Genomic DNA, 22,487 nt, shown 5'->3' with positions numbered 1-22,487 from the left:
GCGACCTGCTTTATTCTCTCCTGCCTTTTGGTAAAAGAAATTGGATTTTATTTGAGTGACAATGCACTCAGCCTCCCTTGTAGCTAGAAGTTAGCAATTAGATTAGGAAGTTGTTAGGTGGGACTTCGGGAAAGCTCCTGGAGAAGGGAACAACAGCGGACATGTATCTCGCCTTTGTTCTTTCCATCTTCCCCACTACATGCTTGGATATGGATGTGACTACAGGAGCCTCTCCAACAGCCATCTTAGATCGTGGGGCAACCTTGAAGATGGAAACCACGTCAAGGTGATGGAACATAAGCACAGAAGGAGCCCTGCCAGGCAGCCCTAGACTTTTGTTCTGGACTTCTTTCACATGAGTAGGAAGTGAATTTATTTAATCACTGTTATTTCCAGACCCTGCTACTGGCAGTCACTGTCTTTCCTAACTGATACATGTGCCTTCCCCCCAATGAGTAGTGCCCTTGTTTCTTTGCAGTTAGCTCCTGGAAACACCGTCTGTTGGTCCATGCTGACGCACAAGCCCCTACAAGAGCAATGTTGGACTCAGCCTCTGCTAATGAGCAGAGGCTGTGAACACAGCTTGTGAACACAATGCTGGGATTATAAGGTGCTGGCAGCCGTGCCAGAATAATAAGGTCAGATGGAAAATCATACCAGTAAATATCTTCAGTGAATATCCTGTCCCACTCCAGTGCCCTCCAAATACCATGCATCGCCCAAATCCACAGTTCATGCGGTAGGATTGCGGCCTCTCTTCCCCAGAGCCATCATTTCTGTCTGTGGGAGAATGGTGAGGGTCTTCGGTACCACTCCAAATTTTTCCCTGGGCAGCTATTCAGCGGGAGCCTATATTTGTCCTGACTTGTAACTGAAACCCTTGTTTGTCTGAGTTTCTTTTCCCTTGCCAATTTCACCTGTAATCTCAGAGATGGTAGCTGCAATTTGCTTTGCTAATCTCACCCACCTTTGGCTGAGTGACACTGCAGTGGAGGGGCTCAGAGGACTTGGGGACACGTCCTCAGCTCACTCTGTCTCTGTTTTACAGCAGTGTCCCCTTGACCATTTGCTGTGGGCTCTGTAGTGCTGTACCCCACCTTTGACTTAGTTTTACGGCAAAATTCCAGGGAAAGATTTCAGGAAGATTTGTATAATTCCGAAATTGCTGTCTGATTACTGAGGTAGTTAAACTTTCAGTGAGATCTTGGCACATTCCTGAGACTAAAAAAAAACCCAAGGCACGTCTAAGGCAGCAGATGGCTAAGGCTAAATATTCTCTGCTGGTCTTCCTTTTACAGGTGTTTTGGTGACCATGGGCCAGATCTGAGTGTGTTTATCAGAGGCAGCTGCTGGTATCATTGAAATCTAATTCAGAAGTTAGGGTGACAGCATTGTCCACTGTAAGTGACTTTTGAGGAGTTTTATATAAATACTATGGTGAGTTTGCTGGTCACATAATCCCATATACCTCACATATCCCAAATATTGCTTACATGGAGGATTGATTAGGTGGGTGAGGTGGTCAGATATGGGGGGGAATTAAGCAAATATCTGCTGTCTAGTGACTTGAAAACATTTTTGCAAGACTGTTACGGTAGAAGGAATTTCTTTCTCTTGGAATAATTTGTAGTTAAATGCACATAAGGTATGGCCAGGAGAAGGAATGAGTTTGTGGAGTGAAAATACGTCCTTACTTTTGAAAACTTTTTCTCAGCAGACATGAACTTAACCCACGCTGAAGACTTTAATTTTTCTGCGACTTTAAATATAACAAACTGATAATTGCAAAAGGCAGTTGGTGGTAGTGTTTTCAACTTCACCTTCTTTAGGAGATTCAGGGTGTCTGGATTGAATACGTGTACTCAAGAAAAAAAAAAAATCATCTCACCTGGCACAAATCACTAATGTTATAGAGTCAAAATTTATTATCATTATTTTATGAGCCTGAAGTAGTTCTATAATATACCACAGTAGAAATACAATGTGATGTGTAGGATGTGTATTTAATTTAAAATTTTCTAGTAGCCACATTACAAAACATTAAAAGAAATAGGTGAAATTAATAGATCTTGTTTAACCCAATATATCCCAAATATGATCATTTCAGCAGGTGATCAGTGTAAGAAATTGTCAAGATATTTGACATTCTTTTACAGTGTATCTCAGTTTGGGCTAGCCACATTTTAAGTGGGCAGTGGCTGGTGGCCACTGTATTGGCAGAACGAGTCTTGAGAAGAGGGGTTGTGTCGGATTTACACGGTTCCCTTTCTAGCTAAACAAACCAGTGCCTAAAGAACTGATTTTTAATTGTGAGTTTTTCACCCTCACACATTCATATTTCTGCTCAGAGAGCTAACATCTCATAAGACATTCTGGGAGTGGAGCTGTCAACTTAAAAGAGAAAGTCTCCCAGAGCTTCTGGAGAACCAGTCCTTTTGAACAGAAGGGGAAATATCCCCAAATTAGGCAGGCCACGGCTTCCAGGTTTTCTGGAAGGAAGTTTTACCCCCTACCAAACAGGAAGGTGCAAGGCGTTCATTTTTTCCACCTGTAGGGGGAGCTCTTGTCACTTCACTCTTTATAAAATTCCAAATCTGGTTCTCAGACGCCGGCAAGCTCGGAGTTCTTTCACCTGGGTCTGCGGAGAGTTTGTTTTTGGCTCCAAACCAGCAGTGCTTTCGCAATCTCCACACGTTACGGCTGCTGAAATGCTAGGACACCAGCCGGGTGGCGGCTTGAGTCTTGTGATTCCCAGGCAGTCCGGCGAAATGATAAACAAAAGTCTTTTGTGCAATATTAATAAGCTTTAAGCACTCCCCAGCCGAGCCCCTTGTCATCCAAGTAAGTCATGTGTATCAAAAGCCCTTATATGTGAAAGTTTGTTTTCATATCTGGCCAGCGTTGAATGGGAGCCCCCTTTGCCATGTTGTAAAACAAACATTTGTTTATTTTGTGAACAGTGCTGGCAGTATGATACAGGAACCCGGCCTGAATGCAGGGACCCCGTTCCAAGGAGGCGCCTTTGAAAACCTTTCTGCTGCTCCATTCCAACTGTCAACTGATCTTGAGTTCTGTTTACATTAAGACAATAACAGTGTTTCCTAAATAAATAAGTCAGGGGCACCCGTGGGCCTTAATGAAACCCCATAAATGGGTTGGGTGCTGGGGGGTGGAGAAGGGGAGTTTTTGTGCAGTGCAGAAACAATGGCTAGTTCATCTCACCATGTATCCGGGGCCTGTGTTTTTAAGACAGAAGGGGGCCTTTGTGTTAATTGCACTGATAAAACTCTCCTGATAGAGCATCCCCTGGAACGCTGGGACAAAAGATGTGACATTTCGCCCCGTGTGAATGCCACCCTGCCAAACAGACGTTTTCTAAAGCAGAGACGTATTGGTCACACACACAGCTCCCACACACCCCCTCCCGCCCAGTAGATCAGCTAACCTCTCCTGGTGTGCAGAGAAAATAAATAAAAACTGTAAGACTAAACCATCTGCCTCTGGAGGTGTCTGGCTTTTTTCCTGGTTGCTCTGGAGCTTCCAGAAATCCATTTCAGTTTCTGACCCGTCCAAGTGGTCCTCAGGCACAACAGAAGAGAGGCTGGCACTTACAGTAGAGGAAGTTGTGCTGACGGACGGAGAGTTGGGGTGTTCGTGGGTTTCCCTGGGAAGCAGGAATTCCAGCCTGTTATGGGAAATTACGTTTCTGAGCAAAAGACACATTCTAGGCGAGGACTAGAGGCTGAAGATGGGGAACCAGCAGGGCTCACTGCATGTAGATTTTAAAAGTGTTTTTTAAATATGACGCAAATGAAGTAAGTATGAAACAGAAACACTCACAGACAGAGAACAGACTTGTGGTTGCCAACGAGCGGGGCATGGGGGAGGGATGCAGTGGGAGTTTGGGATGAGCAGATGCAAACTGTTAACATAGAGAATGGATAAACAACAAGGTCCTACTGTACAGCACGGGGAACTATATTCAATATCCCGTGATAAACCACAATGGAAAAGAATATACAAAAGAATGTATGTAGACGTATAACTGAATCGCTTTTCTGTACAGTAGAAAATTAACACATTATAAATCAACTATACTTTAATAAAATAAATTTTAAAATATATATTTTATAAATACCATAATAGCATCATACAAAGTCTCTGAAACAGAGACTTCCCCACATAAGTATTTTCAAGTATAAGGAGTCCTTATTTGTTTTGTTCCATAGAAATGTATTTTAATATGGGTTTAATCATAACATTCATATAATTTGGTAATTTGCTTTTTGGGAGTTAGCATCCTTTCACGTGCATTTTCTCCAAGTCACCACCTGATCTTTATAAGCACCATTTTCTGTAGATGGACAGTCTTCCAAGTGGATATATGACAATTCACGTGTCACTTTCCTTATTCTTGGTGATTTAGAATGCTCATGATTTTTCACTGTTATAAATAATATTACAATGAATATCTTCATACCATAAATTCTTTCTTTTTGGGAAGAAATATTAATTGAGATAAATCCCCAGGCCAGGAATACTTAAGGCTTTTTAGCACATAATATCATATTGTTCCCCAGAAGGATTTTCAAGCAAGGCGATTTATTTTTCAGGCTGTAATGTCTCCCTCCTTTTTGTAGTGTATTCTCTTTACTTTTGCACCCCTCTTGCCTCTGTTATTTTCCCAGGACGACCCCTCCACCATCATGGGCTCCCTCAAATACCCTCACATAAATATCTATTCCACCGTCTTATAAGGCTGATTCTGGGATGTTGCCCCTTAGAGCCTCTTTAGATGAGTACATCAAATGCAACTTATTTTTATCATTTTAGAGCAGAATGTTTCAGCCTCTAACACATAAATTCCTAATTGCTATGGTCTAGACATGTGTAAGATATACATAGTTTCAGACTAATTTGTAATTTATATACATTTCCTCACCCTCTAATAGCTTGAAGGTATTAATGGGGTAGATATCTTTTGAGAAGCCTGCCAAGCCCAATAGTCAGATCCCCTCAATCTGTAAGTTATTGCCCTGCTGGACCACGTGACTGCTGCCCCCATCCTGCCGACCTTACTTCTGATGGGACCATGTATGGACGCTTGGAATAGACTGAGCCATGTGCTACTATAGGACAGAGAAGTGACTATGGGTGAGGGTGGGAGGGAGAGAGAGAGAGAGAGAGAGAGAGAGAGAGAGAGAGAGAGAGGCACGGAAAAAAACAGAGTTGGGAGATGGACAAGAATTTTTCCCTGGGTTCCTCATGCTTTTCCAGTTCTTAGCTCCAGTCTTTTCTTAGGTCTGACTACATATTCTTGGCTTTGCATTTGGAAAGATACCCCAAATAAGAATTCTGCTAATAAATCTCCCTCCCCCTTTCTTTCTCTCCTTCCTCCTCTTTTTAATTTTTGTATATGCTAACTTGGTTACTAATACAGTCTACAACAAATAGAGTTGGAAATAGACATCTCTTGATGCTGTGCAGATCCATGTAGCTTAATAATAAAAAATGAATCTGGACACTGACAAAAGTTTTAGCTCTTCTCTTCTACCGACATGTAGGGCTGCTGGGTTGAAACGTGGCATAATTCCATTTATGATTCTGAACCTATGGAATCTTTGAGAAAAACATTTTTCCCCTTTAAACTATTGACACTGTAAAAACTAGCTCCTCACCATGCTGGACAGTTTGGATGATCAAAATGCTCAAAATGCTGGACAGTTTGGGTAATCTTACACAATGAATCTGATTCAAGGCTTTGGGTGACCATATACACAGATGGATACAAAGGGCAGAATGGATATAAGAGTTCCTGCAGCCCTAGCTGAGTCAGTATGGTCAATTTTGGAGGCAGAGAGTAAAGTATTCACAGGGAAAAAGGCTCTCTGGTCTTCTTTGATAAAATTAAAAAGAAAGGACCCAAGAAAACCTCAAAGGCCTCCTACTTCTCACCTATGTCTTGAGATTTCTCCCTCCAAAGACAGAGGATGAATGCTGCAGAAGTGATAAAAATTAGAACCTTATGTCTAAAGCTGACGGTCTCCAAAGGATGTCTAGAAACCTGGCTGAATATCTTGGGCTATTGATCTTTTATTTTTCCTTTCTTGCTTTTATCTATCATCTATCTATCTATCTATCTACCTATATATCTATCTCCCTATCTCTATCTCTATCTACCATATACCTATCCACCTACCTACCTATCTATGTATAAATTATGGAATCAAAAGGGAAACATTGGGGGGTTAGAGGGAGATATCCTTCTTACAATCCAAGGAAGCCTTTCATACTGAGAAACAAAGGACACGAGCCTCACTAATTGGGATAAATTGTAAATTGTGCCCTCTCTCGACCCGTTGGCTGGTGTTGTCGTTCTAAAGGATCTAACTGACCCTGCAAAAACATCCTTTCTCCTGGTCTGAAATGTCTCTCTCCTTTTAGAACTTTGGAAGTTCTGGTAACCTGGAGAATCACTGACATTTCAGAAACTCTGGACAGATCTGTCCCTGCCAGTGGAGTGATTGGGTGTGTGTATGTTTAAATTATAAAAAATTGACTAATGACAATGATTGTACAATAAGAGCAATGGGCAGAACTATCAAATCATTTTAAATTGGCCTCTCAGTATTTTCCCGTTTGCTGACTGGATGGAGTTTATCAGTGGACTGACATATTTCCTAGCATATGTGACCTCGGGCAGTCACTCTCCATTTTTTTTCTGCCAGTTCAATTCATTTAATTAAAGTGTGCCGAGTGCCCAGAAAATGCCTGGAACTGTGCTGGCCATGATGATGGCCACTTAGAGCGGATCTGTTGCTGCTCCAGGGACCCTCTGCTCTGATGTGGTCATAAGGCAGCTTGCCCAGCCAGCAGGAGCCAGGGAACCGGTGGGTCAGCAGACAAGTACACAGTGCCCAGCCTCAAGCAACGTGCCGTCTACTCAGTGTGAGAGCTGTGCCTTTGCTCCCTAAGCAATGCAACTCCCGTGGGAGCGGCAGAAGGTGGACAAGGACCGGCCACAGGCAGAACAGGTCTGGCTGGAGTGGGCATCCAGCTCATCACTAAAAAGGGGTTTGACCATGTCTAGAAAGACAGGGCTGGAGGAATGGGCAAGTGGGTGCTGCAGGGAAGGGGAGTGGGGAGACGTGGTGTAAATGTACCGAGGACACCTGGGCTGGATAGTGGGAGGTTGAAGACACAAGGGGTTGACTCTGGACAGAGGTTGAAGAGCGCTGAATACACCAAGGAGCCTGAACTTGATCCTAAAGCCAATGATGCCAACTTTTGAGTTCATAGACTTCCTTAGGCCCTTTTTGGCCCCATTCCTAAAAGTTTTAAACTTGGGCATTATCTTCTCTTTTCTCTTTCTTCAGATAACGATCTCCCTCCATCCCCATCAGACACCCAAATATGTAGTCCAAAAACAATCAACTTGAGCTTTGGGTTAAAAGCCCAGTTAAGGAAGGGCCCTGGAACTTGGTGTAGAGTGGTGTGGAACCAGTGTTTGCCTGTGGTCTCAAGCTGCTTTCCCAGAAAAGCTCCCTCACAGAGAGGGTTTTGTAGAATGCATGTGTGTGCAGGGTGTTTGTGTGTGTGTGTGTGGGGGGGGCGGGCGGTGGAAGCAGATTTCTAAGAATATCTGGCAGGCTAGTGGTAAGTTTGCCAAGGGAATTTATGCTGTCTTTCTTGGAGGCCGGGATGTTGAAACACAATGACAACTCTTTTCCAACCAATTTAGGAAGAGTTTTCCAGGAGAACATATACATATACATATACACATAGAAAGATACACATATACACAATATATCCAAGAAAAAAAAGATCTCTTTTCTGATCTTCACGAATGTATTTATTTTGGGTTTTAGGATAGGTTCTTCATCCTCTTTCAGGAAGAAAAATCTGTTAAGGATTTTTCTTCTTAAATAATAGGTCAAGTGTGCAGAACTCTCTTTCCCTTGGATTGCTTCTCTCTTCACCCAATATGTTTTTGACCTAGATAGCATCTGCCTTCTCTTCAGGGGTTGTGTGCTGTGTTGTGAAAAGGAGATGGGCTGGGAGCGGTTGGAGTGAACAAATCACACCGATCCAGGTAAAATATTGTTTTCCTTATTTAGCCCTCTTATGGGAGAAGAATGTTATGAATGGAGCCCCCCAAGGTGTGCTTTCCAAATCCACCAGCTCTGAAGAGATGCGTCATGGCTGTAAATGCAACAGCTCAGGCAGCAAGTTCCATAATCGTTTACCTTCTGTCTCCAGACCAGAGGTCCATGGTGATTCTACCTGAAGGACTAGAGGTGTGTGCAGGGTGTTCCAAGTTGTGACACTTGGGGTTGGGCAGGGGGCGGAGGGTGCGGGGAGCCGTGTGAAGACCGGAGTCAGACTGCAGAGGGCAGTGTGAGACTGCAGCGCTGGGAGCTGAGTGGCCTGGCCAGAGCTGCTCTTAATAGAGGCCACCTGTGTTGTTTCAAGATAAATTATGTTAGATGGGGAAACTGGTCTATTGGATTTACAGTAAATGTATGCTAGTTAGCTTCACTCGGAAGAAAGTCCTTCTCTAAGATTTTCCCCTCTTCCCCAGTTCAAGACATCAAGTATTATGCCTGGCTGAGTGGCAGACACGAACCCTCTTCTCTTCAGGGGTGTGAGTGTCTCATGTAAATCCCCGTGAAGGTGATCGAGAGGATATTTAGTGCCTTACGACCCATTGAAACTGAACTGCACTGGGTCCTAAGGCAGCACTGTGTGTGGAGAGACACTTCTTTAAAAATCATAATAACACAGGCACCTTCTAAATCTTTTCTGGAGCAGTAGGAACTGTAGCGAGTCTGCTGCAGGAGGCTTTTGTTCCATAGCTGGTTCTGGGCGCTCGGGGCTCTCTGTGGTGGGCTTCAGTGAGGGAAGGGGGTTGGTGGGTCGGAGAGAATGGCTGGTCTGGAGGCCAATGTAGGCTTTAGAGTCAGACAGACGTGGGTTCACACCTGGCTCTCTAATTTCCTCTGCTGTAAAGTTGGGGCAATCATGGTAGCAATTTCCTAGCGTGGCTGTATGGTGAGATGCTTAGCACAGCGACCATAGTAAAGAATTGCCAGAACATGGTATCAGTACTGACATTCAATTCAGAAATATTTATTGAGCACCTACTAGGGGATTTGACAGCTAGCAATGTAGACATGCTCCTTACCCTCAGGTCTAGTGAGAAAGACAGACAGTGAGGCCTTATTATGTCAAGGCAGTGCATGGGGTATGGGGGTGGGGGAAGGAAGTGGAGCAAAGTGATCAAGAGTGTGGATGCTGGTGCCAAAGTGCCTGGGTTTGAATCCAGCTCTGTTACTTCTAGCTGTATGGCCCTTGAAAAGCCTCATGCCCTACTAGTGCTGACCTCATAGGGCAAGAATTCAATGAGTTAATACTTATACAGTATTAGAATTATGTCTGGCATATATCGTGTCAGCAATCTATAACTGTTGATTGAGTGTGATGAGCTTTAAAAGGGAGAAGATCAGATGCTGTGGAAATGTATTAAAGAAGCAAGTGAAGTTCCATAAAGGGGGGAGGGGACACTGAATCCAAAATAAACTAGGGGGAAAAAGCATGATAGGTAGATTTACATGTATTCTTATGGAATAATCTCCAAGATAGATAATTAATGATGAAAAGCAATGGGGCAGACCAGAATGCACAGCATGTCCTCATTCATGTAAAACAACCATCTATCTATCTATCATCTATCTATCGATCTATCTGTCTATCATCATTTATCTATGTGTTTGCTCACAGACTATTTTAGGCAGGATGCACTAAGAGATTGCTAATAGTGCTGCCTTGGGCGTTGGTCAGAGAAACTGTAGTGGGAAGAACACTTATTTTTGGACACTTTAAAAGTTATGAGTATTTATTATTTTTTGAGTTGAAAAAAAGAACTAGGAAAATGACCAGGTAAGAAGATACATATCTTTATAAATCTTTTCAGACTAAAAGACAAATAGTAAAGCTAGGGTTAGGCTTAGGTTTCAGGTAATGGGGGGCCATGCCTCCAGGGCCCTCTGGGAGTGGAGGAACGGCCCTCTTCTGCCTAGGAATCTTATATCAGCAGTCCATGGATTATTCCTAAAGCACAGCTTCTCTTATCCTCACATGTTTCTCAGGCTACCCTTTGACCTCCCAGACTCTTTTCTCTTCTCATGCTGTTCCACACCACTCACTTTAACCTGATTTTGCTGTCTCTGTTCCTTTGGGGACCAAAACAGAAAGAGATAGTACACTATGAGAAGAGACCTTTGGAACCCAAACTACTTTAGGCAGGAAGCAGGCTACGAATACCACTCAGGTTCAAATGCAGGCTTTTTCTTACAGAAAAAAAGATGACCCAGAGGGCAGAATCAAGAACCCATGGGTGGAACCAAGGTCTGTAAAGAATTATTCCCCAAGAGCAGTCTTAATCAAGGAACTGGTGACTTGTGCCAGGCTGGATTTCAGAACTGCTGTGGACCAGGGATGGCTATGTGCCTTGCATTCCCGTGGTTTTTGAACAGGAATGTCTATTTGGTCATCCTAGCCAGGTTTCACTATTGCATGTAGGGTGTATAGTATGTTGGGTGTGGTTAGAGGCAGAAAATTTGCCTCTTTAGCTCACAGGTCTTCCAAGCAACAGGAACTGTACTTGACAATGATACTTGAGAAGCCTCATTCACACCTGGGACTGGTCTAGTGAACTAGATACTGGGCCTGAGCCTAAGTCTGATATTGTGATGGGATGAGACTGGCTCTTGCATGTCACAGGAATGTAAATCATCTACAGCCAGAGGGTAGAGTGTGGAAGCTAAAACCAAATGACTGGAAATTCTTCGGCACTGTTCCCATTGAGAGGTGGGTCTCTGTCTCTTTCTCAGTGGTGTGCTGGAGCTGACTCACACCAGCTTGTGAAAGCCAATTGTGTGCCTCTTGTCCCAGCAACTTGTTCAGTGATGTCCTGTTGGTCGCTGGAAATCAGACATGGTGGAAGATTTTATACCATAGGAATTGGCAAATGCTGAAAAACAGGGCTTTTCTTTTTTCTGGAGAGCTGGTTGTTAAACACTCATAGACACATCACTGCTTGTATTGAAAAATTCCAAGATGCTGGTAGGGGCAGGGATGAGTAGTTCATACAGAGTTTGATTGCCTCCAGGCCTCCCTTCTGACCCACACTCACTATCCATCCTATTTTGACAGGTTTGGAAGGAAAAGTTAGTAGGCATTACCTAAATGGGTTAAGTCATTCACCTGGGAGAGGTGACAATTCTCTAAATGACACATCCACAACCATTACTTTATGTGGTGGGTTAACTCAGCAATTCTCAGAGTGTGGTCCAGGGACTCTTGGGGGTCCCCAAGGTCAAAACTATTACCTTCATTATAATACTGAAATGTTATCTCCCTTTTCCACTCTTAGTTTCTCATGAATATGTCGTGGAGTTTTCCACTGTACGTTTGGAAGATCTGCATAACTCAATAAACCAAAATTTTCCAAATGGCCAAGGCACGACGTTTTAAAATTATGTGTGGGAAAAAGTTCCGTTCAAAGTACAAGGTCCACTAATGAACTTTAATATAACAGAATCTGAAAAGTTTGTTAATATGGCTTCCCATCCCTCATTGGCACTTGCTGAGTTTTAGTGCAATATTAAATCAGCACTGTTGAATTTTGATGTAATGTCAAAGAAGAGTATCTATAATTATCTGAAAAGACTACTTTATTACATACTCCTTTCTCTCTCCTTACACATTTCTATGTGAGATCAGATTTTCTTCATATAGTTCAAGCAAAGCAACAGATCACAACAGACTGAATTTGGAAGCAGATGGGGGAATCCAGCTATCTTCTATAAAGCTAGACAAAAAGATTGAAAAAAAATCTACACAACACCACTCTTCTCATTAATTTATTTTGTTTTGGTAAATATAGTTATTTTTATGACAATGCTATTTATGCTTATACATAATGTGTTTATTGTTATTTTCAAACCAGTTAATAAGTACTTAAAATATTTATTTTAAACTTCTAATATGATCAGTGTGATAAACATAACCCGTAGAAATAGAAGTTGTTTGGGGATGTCAGTTGTTGCTAAGAGTGTAAAATGGTACTGGGACTAAGGGGAACCTCTGGATTACCCCAGCATCACTGTTTGCCCAGGTGCCATTGGTTGGGGGTGAGGGGAGGTGGGGGAAGGGCATAAATACCTTTCCTGGATGTGTGTTGGGGGGCGGGGTGACATTGAGCAGTACTGTAAAGGGGGTGACAGGGCTCTGAAGACCAACCTCAACTGAGTTTTCAGGAATGAGAGATTGCGTTCTAGGGAAGCGAAGGGACTTTTCCAGAGATGCCTAATACCTGGTCCAGAGGAGGGTAACCTAGGAGTTCCCACATTCAGCGCTCACTGTGGTGACTCTGTTCTCTCGGGACGCACTGTCAGGCGCTTGCCAGGTGACTTTTGCTTGTGCTTCTGGAGGTGATTCTGTGGGTATCCTGTCTTCAGTGGGGGACCTCTGCCTGTCAACTGGCTTTGCATCAAACACAGGCCACTGTTGTATATAGTGTCAGCTGTAATACTGCAGTATCCGTTGTGATGCTTTATGGATCCTCAAATACCCAGTGATTGAGTCACAGATTTAGTAAGTCCTCTGCTCTCAGTACTATGTTTTGTGGGGACCTCAGTGATTCCTACCCACATGCTCAAGTGTTAATAGGGGCAGACTGGGCAGTTCAGCAGTTTAAGGGCCGTTTGCAGACATTACTGCTATTACTGCTGCTATTACTGTTACTACTCTGACTTCACATTTGTTGATCCATCATGTTTGCCAGATCCTATACGTGGGCCCACCTCACACAAGACACCAGAGGTCACCAAGGGGCTGGGGAAGAGCTCGCTGCCCCCGCAGCTGATTAGAGTCTAGCTGAGTGGGGTGAGGGTGGGACAGATGGGAAAGCACTTGGCAGTGACCGGAGAGCTGTGCAGAGGTGCTTACCTTTCTCTGCTTGGTCTCATTTGATTTAAAAACAAAGCAAAATGAAGCCCAGCCTGAAGGAAGGATTTTCAGCATGGGGATATCTGGTTTGAAGAGCCTTGTAGTTTAAAGGCCAACATGAAACATTCTTCTCTTCCACGTGGAGAAAAGTAGAGGACCGCCCAGTGAACTTCCCTGTCTCTCTGTTTCATTTCAATAAGGGGAGGGGGCAGGGAAGGAGAGCCTTGGCGGCGAACATCTTCCTGGTGACGGTGCCCTTCTGAAAAATCACAGCTATTTTGTTTCTTTAATTTCATTGGAACTTGGGGCACGCGTTGCTTACCTGTTATGTGAAAGCTACAAAAAGGTCTGCGTGACCCAAAGTGTTTCCCTGCGGGCCTTTTGGAGTCCCTGCCACTCCGATTAGCGAGACTCCTTGGGGATCTTCGGGAGCTGTGTTCATGTTAACTGACTGGACGTGTTCTCACACTCATTTGCACAGCTTAGTCTCATGACTGGGTCCCTGTTCACCATGTTGCCTGGGGCCGGCACCCACTGCTCTCCAGCTGTCCTGAGTCCCTCCGTGGTCGCTCGCCAGCTGACACTTAACTGTGCTTGACCTTCATTCTCATGTTAAGACTTATCTGTCCTACATCCCAATTCCCCTGACCACTGTCTTGGCCTCTAGGTTAGTCATGGCTAACCAATGGCTATTCATTAGATCTGGGGCTTTTTAACTGTGTTCTCAAGAGCCCAGGAGGCCACCCAGAAAGTACCTTTGGGGCCACCATAGAGGCCAACAAGGAACCAGGATGGGTGTCCCCAGATCTGCAATTTGGTTATACCCATGCAGCACCATTTGTGTATCTTATATATGGTTACCTCCTTGTAAGTGTTCCTTTAAAGGGTCTTGCTTGAAAAAAATATTTGGGGAGCACTTCCTGAGACTAAAAACTTGTGTGAATGAGCCTATCTGGTTACCCTCTGATAACCTAGAGGACAGGAATGGAACAGGGAAGCAGGTTTTACCTGCTTCTCATCTTGTCCACAGCATGCCCTTCTTGGAGCTTGTCTGTTCCTGTCACTCAGAGGGAACACAACCGAATAGGGTTTCATACAAGTAAAGGGCTTGGTGGCTGAGACACATTTCTTCATCTTGGCCCTTTATTTTCTTTTAATTTTTTAAAATTGTGAAATAGACACAAATAAAAAGGTACAAATATATAAAATTGCATTGTTCAAAAATGGATCAGAAAGTGAGTCCTCATGTAACCACTACTCAGGTCAAGAGCTAGAACTTAGCCTGTACTCCTGAGTTCCCTCCCCTCCCCCATGCTTCTACCCATCACCACTCCCAAATTAACCACTATCCTAAGCTTTATGGTGATCACTTCCTGGCTTTTCACCTCAGCAGGCCTCCCTAACCACTACAGTTTGGTCTTGCCTGGTTTTGAAATTTATCTTAATGGAATAATAAAATATGGCTTCTTTTGCTAAATGTCATCATCTTCCTTTTTCCCTCACCCCACGCCCCCCCAGAAATACATTCTGTAAATCTTAGGACAGATTGCAATAACATTTCTACATTATAAGACTGAATAATGAGAAAAAGTAGTTGAATAACAGTGACTCTTAATAAATGTCTCCAGCTTGGAGGCAATTACAGTGGGTGGGTATTAAAGACAATGCAGAGTCGCTGTCATTAGTATTTATGGAAGGATGTTCATGGAAGGATTGATTTTTATTTTAACTTCACAAATGCTTACAATTCTTGAGAAGCAGGTATATGGCAAACAGAAGTGTCTGCTGCTTCTTCATCTTTCTTTTTCCTTCTTCTAAAATCTCCTTGGCAAGGACCGAAAGGGACATATATTATTCTAGGGTGTCCCAGAAAGACAGGGGCAACTGGGACTGTGAGCAGCTCCCCCCTGACTTGGGTCTGGCCTTCTGCCCCCTTGGCCCCCACCTCTTTCTGGTGGCGAATGTTGAGAGACGGTGATGGATGGTTAGTCACAAATAGTTTCCAATTTACCAAAGTGCACACAGCTTTCTCTGAACCTCTTTGAAATGCTTTTAGAGCAACATTGAGAATGGAATTCAACAACAGTTCTCCACAGCTGCAGTCAGAATACAACGACCCCAGGAGCAGCTGGGGGCAGTTGTTTTCATATTTTGTACTTGCTGTTTTCTTAAAAGCCATTTCAGAAGGTTCTGGAAGGTCCTGTGGCATCCATATTCTGAGGGACTGAGTCTGAGGCAGACCCTTGGATTCCAGGCCCTCATCCGAAATTTCACCAGCAACGTGTTCTTCCAGATCACCCTTACTATGTCTTCCCAACATCCCACGCCAACAAGCCATATTCTGGAGCATTTGCTTGGTGGCAGCTCCGTTTAGCAAAGGGAACCCTCACAGAGAAGTCAGGATCCCTGGGTTCTGGCCTCAGCTGAAGCTTTACTCAGTTCTGTGAACTTGTCTCAACCTCTTCTCTCTTTGGCCTTAGTTCCCACATCTGTAAAGTAAGGAGGTTGGACAGAAGACCTTAGAATCCCCTTTCTGTAGGAAGTTGGCAGTGATGTTTCCAGGGAAGGACTTGATTACAGCAGGAGGTAGAGACACTTGCTTTGGCAGGGTTGTTTTTTATAGAGAGACAGAAGAGTCAACAGAATAAGTAGCTTCTCTGACGGCAAGCTTTAATAGATGATGAAGACTCTGTTAAAAGACAAAGCAAAACATAACACACCCTTCCAATAAAAATCTCTCCCACAATAAATGAACAGTACTCTCTTCTCCAGCTACCCACCATGGTGCCTGAAATGTCACCAAGAGATCCCTCCTTTTCTTTTTATAGATTTTGTGATTCTAGAATCTATTATAAAAAGATGGAAGTGTTCCTGAAAGGAGAGATAGATAATGCTGTTATTGGTGGGATTAGTGGCTTGAAAAGAGACTGAGTTATCAGTGCTGTCCACAGCTGCTTGCTTGTGATGCAGCTCAAGGCAGTTCCCAGCTTGAAGGGCTATATTCTATACCAGCTCTTCTCAAATTTTAATCAGCCTATGAATCACCTAGGGGGATCTCCTTAAAATGCATATTTTGATTCAGTAGGTCTCTGTGGGACCTGAGAATATGCATTTCTAATCAGCTCCCTGGTGACACTGCTGGTCCCCAGAGCACACCCGGAGTAACAAGCGTCTATAGCACATGACCCTGTCTCCTGCACAGAGCTAACTGGACAGCAGGGGTTGGGCATTTGACTCCAGGCCAGCCAATCTGTGAGCTGACCTCTGATCAAAAGGGCATGATGAACCAATCACAAATTTAAACAGAAGAGAAGGGCAGTGGTTTCAGGAATAGAAGTAGAAAAATCTCAAGGATCACGGAGAGGACCTGACTCCTTTAAATGACAATATGAGAAAAGGATTCTGCGAAGATGTTCTTTGAAGGGCATGAGCTGTCAGACTGGATCTTGAACACTGAGTGATCTTCTGGTTCCTGTCTCTACCAGGCATGCTGAATTCTACTTCCTATTCATCCCATCAGGCCTGGCTGCTGAAATATTTTTCAAGGTTCCTTCAAGGATTCAGTTTTTGAATCCTGAAACTCCGGGTCGAAAAGAAAAGTCTGGAGTTTGGATGAGGATGTACACCTGGGTAGGGTCTCATAGTGGGCACCTTGGCTTGCTGCTTAGATCACTTGAAAGCCTTGGACAGCTGAAGAAGCCAAAAGTTTGTGGTGTGAGAGGCAGGGCAGAAATAGTGGAGGCTAAAGAAGAGTCAGGTGTCACAGGGTTGCTCGCAAATTCTGTCAGTGTTGTCAATGTATTTGTAGGAATTTGGATTGTCTGCTCACATATAATTTTCTAGAACTTTTTTTTTTCTTCCCTCCATTCTCAGGGCCACTGAGAGAGCATGTACATTCCCTGACGTGACTCCAGCCCCTTGCCTCAGTTGATTGTTCCAGCAGTACACAGCTGACCCCAAACTGACCACTGTGCTCCTTTCCCAGGAATTTGGAATTGAGCTTGAGGGTCAATGTGATTCTTTGTCAGTACCAGGATCTGTATTATGTGAAACACAAGGGTCGTTGACAGTCTCCTGCTACGTGCTTTGGCCAATAGGAAGAACTGCTCTACAATATGACAGAGGAAGATGAAGCAGATACCCTGCAAAAACTGAAACACATGCACAGAAAGAAAGAAAACTGGTTCGCCACATGATTCTTGTTCTAAATGATTTCTGAGGCTAAAGTGCATTGATCCTTGTATTCCCTCAGATATTTCAATATCTTTTCAACAAATTGCTGTTTTTGTTTAAGCCATTAAAAAATGGGAATTTGTCACTTGCAGCTGAGAAAGTCTTACTTAAAACAGTCTTCTAGAGAAGTCTCCTGGGACCGAGGCATACACCACTGGTTTAACTGCAGTGATGGGTGGAAGGTGGCCATAGGGATCCATAAGGTGCCGTAGAGAGAGCTGCTCCTCTCTTGTTTATCAACAGTCTCACCACTGCTGGCTTAAACATTGCTCACCAGAGACTTCATCCATCCTACCATTCATCCATCCGTCTATCCAACCATCCATCCATCCATCTATCCAACCATCCATCCATCCATCCATCCATCCATTTTTTCATCTATCCATGCATCCACACATCCAATCATCCATCCATCTATCCATGCATGCATGCATGCATCTATATTATCTATCTAGCCTTTATCAATCTAAAAATATTTCCTGAGCCAGACTATGCTTGTGGCTAATCTGTGACCTTTGGTTATTCATTGATGGTGTTTGTGCCCATATTTAACATATGATATTATTAATACTAAGTCCTGAAACCAGAGTAACACAGAACAGGCCTATTTTTTCACAGCTTGATACCTTTTCCCAACATTTCCTGCTATTTTGTGCAAAAATCTGTCAATAGTATTTATAACTCCTTCTTAGGACACGTCATATCCAATATCCCAAACGCATTTAGGTGCTCAATTTAGGCGTTTTTATTCAAGATAGTGAAGGGTGGGTCAGAGTCCCTGTCCACAGACAAAATTGCAGACACCCATTCCTGATGTTATGTTTGGAATCCATTGGCTTTTTGCAGCAAGTTTCTTTATTTCTTTTTTGTCTTTGAAGGCTTAGGTGAAGGTTGAGAAGATAATGTAGGTCAGCACGGTTTTCAGCCATCCTAATCCCTGTCATGACCATAGATCTTTTCCAAGTGTCCTTGGGTGCCCAGATTCACTCACTTCCATTTTCCTTCTGCTGAGAATCCCTGAGGGAAGAAGTTTCATATCTGAATTTTAGCCTCATCCCTAAGCCAGAGCTTCTCCCACAAATAAACCACCTCAGGAGTCCCTGCCAAGAGACCTGGGTTAGTGAGAGGAAAGCAGAAGAGGAGAGTTGCACTTTATGTTAACTAGTTGTAAATTATCTCAGAATTCCAAGACACCTACAGCACTGAAAGGCTTTAAACTTCTCTCACCCTGAGATCCAGAGGCAGTTTACTTGAAATGTAAACATTCAAGCTTCTGGGAGACTGAAAGGGAAATGTGTGTGTTGGGAGGTGACCTAGGAAGAGCAGTGGCTTTCAGCCATGAATTACTTGGGGGGCATTTAAGAAGCATTGATGCTGGGCCTTACCCCAGAGCAAAGGAGGTGGAGCCCAGGCAAGGTGCATCTGAAACTCCCCAGATGTTTCTGAGGCATAGTCAAGGGTGAGAGCTCTTGGTCTAAGAGATAAACGGGAGTTGGCCATCTAAAATGAACAGATGGGAAGAGCCTGTGGTTGAGGCTCCTCTCCCCAGAGATTTCTAGTTTTGAAATTTCTCTTGGGTGGACAGGTAGCAAGGAGAGCTGGTGCACGTGATTACTGAGGTCACTGGCTTACCTTGTGCCCACAAGTTGAATAATTATGGTAATAAAGATAGACTTGAAAAATATTCCCACCAATGGCCTGGGTCAACCACAATCTTAGAATGTTCTGGTCTTATAAAGAAGTCTGTTGCCCTGATGATACCTCTTGGGAGAGGCATTAAGGAGAAAACGATGGGGGAAATTGAAGATGCTCTCGCTAAGCCGAGGAGGTCATGTACAGAGACCGAACCCAAGCAGCCTTAGGGTTCCTTGTGATGCGTGCTTGAGGGAGGAACCCACCACAGCTGTGCAGGAAGGTGATCCCCTAGAGGTTCTTATCTCCTGCAGTCCTCGTTGGCCCAGGGATTGGATGAGTGAGTGTGCTGGATTCTCCACTTGAGAATTCCATGATAAATATGAAAAAGGATATGTCATGGTTCAACAGTGCTTTCTAGATTTATAGAGAGAAAACACCCGTTTTCATACTCTTTTTTTTTTTTTCTTCCTAGCTTCATTGAGATGTAACTGACACATAATATTGTAAGTTTAGGTTGTACAGCACGATGATTTGGTACCTTGTGGAAGGTTTACCACAATAAGGTTAGTTAATGCATCCTTCACATTTCCTTTACCCATTCATCCATTGAGGGGCACTTAGGTTGCTTCCATGCCTTGGCTATTCCGAATAATGCTGCAATAAGCAGTTGAGTGCAGTTATCTCTTCAAGATAGTGATTTCATTTCCTTTATATAGCTAGAAGTGGAATTGCTGGATCAAATGGTAGCTCTGTTTTTAATATTTTGAGGAACATTTCCTTAGTGGCTGCACCAATTTACATTTCCACCAACAGTGCACCAGGGTTCCCTTCTCTCCACATCCTCACCAGCATTTACTGTCTTTTGTCTTTTTGATAATAGCCATTCTGATACGTGTGAGGTGATACTGTGGTTTTGATTTGTGCTTTCCTGATGATTAGTGACATTGAGCACCTTTTTATACACTTGTTGGCTATTTGTACGTCTTCTTCACAGAAATGTCTATTCAAGTCTTCTGCCCATTTTTAAATCGGATTTTTTTTTGCCATTGCATTGATGAATTACTGATATATTTTGGGTATTAACTCCTTATGAGATAGACGGTTTGCATATATTTTCTCCCATTCTGTAGGTTGCCTTTCCATTTTGTTGATTGTTTCCTTTTTTGAGCGGAATCTTTTCAGTTTGATGTAGTCCCACTTGCTGATTTTTGCTTTTGTTGTTGTGCTTTGGTTTCATCTCCAAAAAATCATTGCCAAGACCAATGTCAAAGTGTTTTTTCCCTGTTTCCACCCCACCCCCCGCCAGGGTTTTTAAGTTTTCTGATCTTATATTAAAAGTCCTTAATCCACTTTGATTTAATTTTTGTGAATGATGTAAGGTAGAGGTCCAATTTCATTCTTTTGCATGAAATACATTGTGTTGGGAAAACTTCTTCCGTTTTCCCAACACAATGCATTGAAGAAACTATCATTTTCCCATTGAGTGTAATTGGTCTCCCTTTTCAAATTGACTGTATATGCAAGGGTTTATTTCTGGGCTCTCAGTTCTGTTCTACTGATCTACGTGTCTGTTTTTTATGCCACTACCATTCTGTTTTTTTATTATAGCTTTGCAATATAATTTGAAATCAGGAAGTGTGAGGCCTCCAGCTTTGTTCTTTCTCAAGATTGTTTTGGCTATTTGAAGTCTTTTGGGGTTCCATATGAATTTTTTTAAATCTTTCTTTCTTTTTTTAACATCTTTATTAGAGTATAATTGCTTTACAATGGTGTGTCAGCTTCTGCTTTATAACAAAGTGAATCAGTTATACATATACACATGTCCCCATATCTCTTCCCTCTTGCATCTCCCTCCACCCCACCCTCCCTATTCCACCCCTCTAGGTGGTCACAAAGCACCATATGAATTTTAGGATTGTTTTTTCCTATTTCTGTGAAAAATGCCACTGGAATTTTGATAGGGATTACATTGAATATACAGATGGCTTTGAGTGGTACGAACATTTTAACAATATTAACTCTTCTGATCCATGAACATGAGATATCTTTCCATTTATTTGTGTCTTCTTCAATTTCTTTTATCAATGTCTTATAATTTTCACTGTATAGATCTTTCATTTCCTTGGTTAAATTCATTCCTATGTATTTTATTGTTTTTGATACTATTGTAAATGGGATTATTTTCTTTATTTCATTCTTAGATCATTCATATTTTGTTGATGTATAGTTACTCTGTACCCAGTTTGTTGAGTTTTTATCATGAAAGTACACTGAATTTTGTCAAATGCCTTTTCTGCATCTATTGCAATGATTATATGATTTTTGTCTTGCATTCTGTTACTGTGGTTTGTGTATTAATTTTGCATATGTTGAACTATCCTCGAATTCTAGAGGTTAATCCATCTTGAGCAATGGTGTATTATCCTTTAATGTGCCACTGAATTTGGTCGGCTAGGATTTTGTTGGGAAGTTTTGCATCGATGTTCACAGGGATATCGGCCTGTAGTTTTTTTTCCTTATAGTATTTTTTTTATCTGGCTTTAATATCAGGGTAATATTGGCCTCATAGATTGAGTTTAGGAGTGTTCTCTTCTCTTCAGTTTTTTGAAAAGTTAGAGAAGAATTGGCATGAATTCCTCTTTAAGTGTTTGGTAGAATTCACCAGTAAAGCCATGTGGTCTTGGGCTTTTCTTTGTTGAAAGGTTTTGAATTACTGGTTCAATCTGCTTACTTGTTATTGGTCTGTTCAGATATTTTTATTTCTTTGTGATTCAGACTTGCTAGGTTGTGTGTTTCTAGGAATTCATCTATTTATTCTAGATTGTCCAATTTGATGGCATATAATTGCTCACAGTTGTCTCAGGATCCTTTGTATTTCTGTGAAGTCAGTTGAAATGTCTCCTTTTTTATTTATAATTTTATTTGAGTTTTTTCTCTCTTGTTTTCCTGGTAAGTCTAGCTAAAGTTTTGCCAATTTTATTTATCATTTCAAACAACTGATTCTTAGTTTTGTTGATCCTTTCTATTATTTCTCTGTTCTCTATTTCACTTATTTCTGCTCCAACCTTTGTTATTTCCTTCTTTCTGCTAACTATGGGCTTTGTTTTTCAAGTTCCATTAGGTGTAAGTTAGGTTATTTGAGATCTTTCTTTTTTTAAAAAATGTAAGCATTTATTCTATAAAATTTCCTCTGCTTTTGCTACATCCCATAAGTTTTGGTATGCTACGTTTCTATTTTCATTTTACCCTTTGACTTTATCCTTTACCTGTTGGTTGTTCAGGAGTGTGTCATTTAGTTTCCACATATTTGTGAATTTTCCAGGTTCCCTCCTGTTATTGATTTCTAGTTTCATGCCGCTGTGGTCAGAAAAGATACTTGATATAATTTCAGTCTTCTTAAATTTTTTAAGATTTGTTCTGTGACCCAATATATGATCAGTCCTGAAGAGTACTTCATATGCACTCAAGAAGAATGTGTATCCTGCTGTTGTTCAATGAATGTCGTGTGTATGGCTGTGAGGCCCATTTGATATGAAGTATAGTTTAAGTCCAGTGTTTCCTTATTGATTTTTTTATGTGGATGATCTGTCCATTGTTGAAAGTAGGGT

The sequence above is a fragment of the Neophocaena asiaeorientalis genome, unplaced genomic scaffold (genome assembly GCF_003031525.2).
Source record: "Neophocaena asiaeorientalis asiaeorientalis breed wild unplaced genomic scaffold, Neophocaena_asiaeorientalis_V1.1 scaffold381, whole genome shotgun sequence".
NCBI classification, from domain to species: domain Eukaryota; kingdom Metazoa; phylum Chordata; class Mammalia; order Artiodactyla; family Phocoenidae; genus Neophocaena; species Neophocaena asiaeorientalis.
This window is presented reverse-complemented; position numbering follows the sequence as displayed.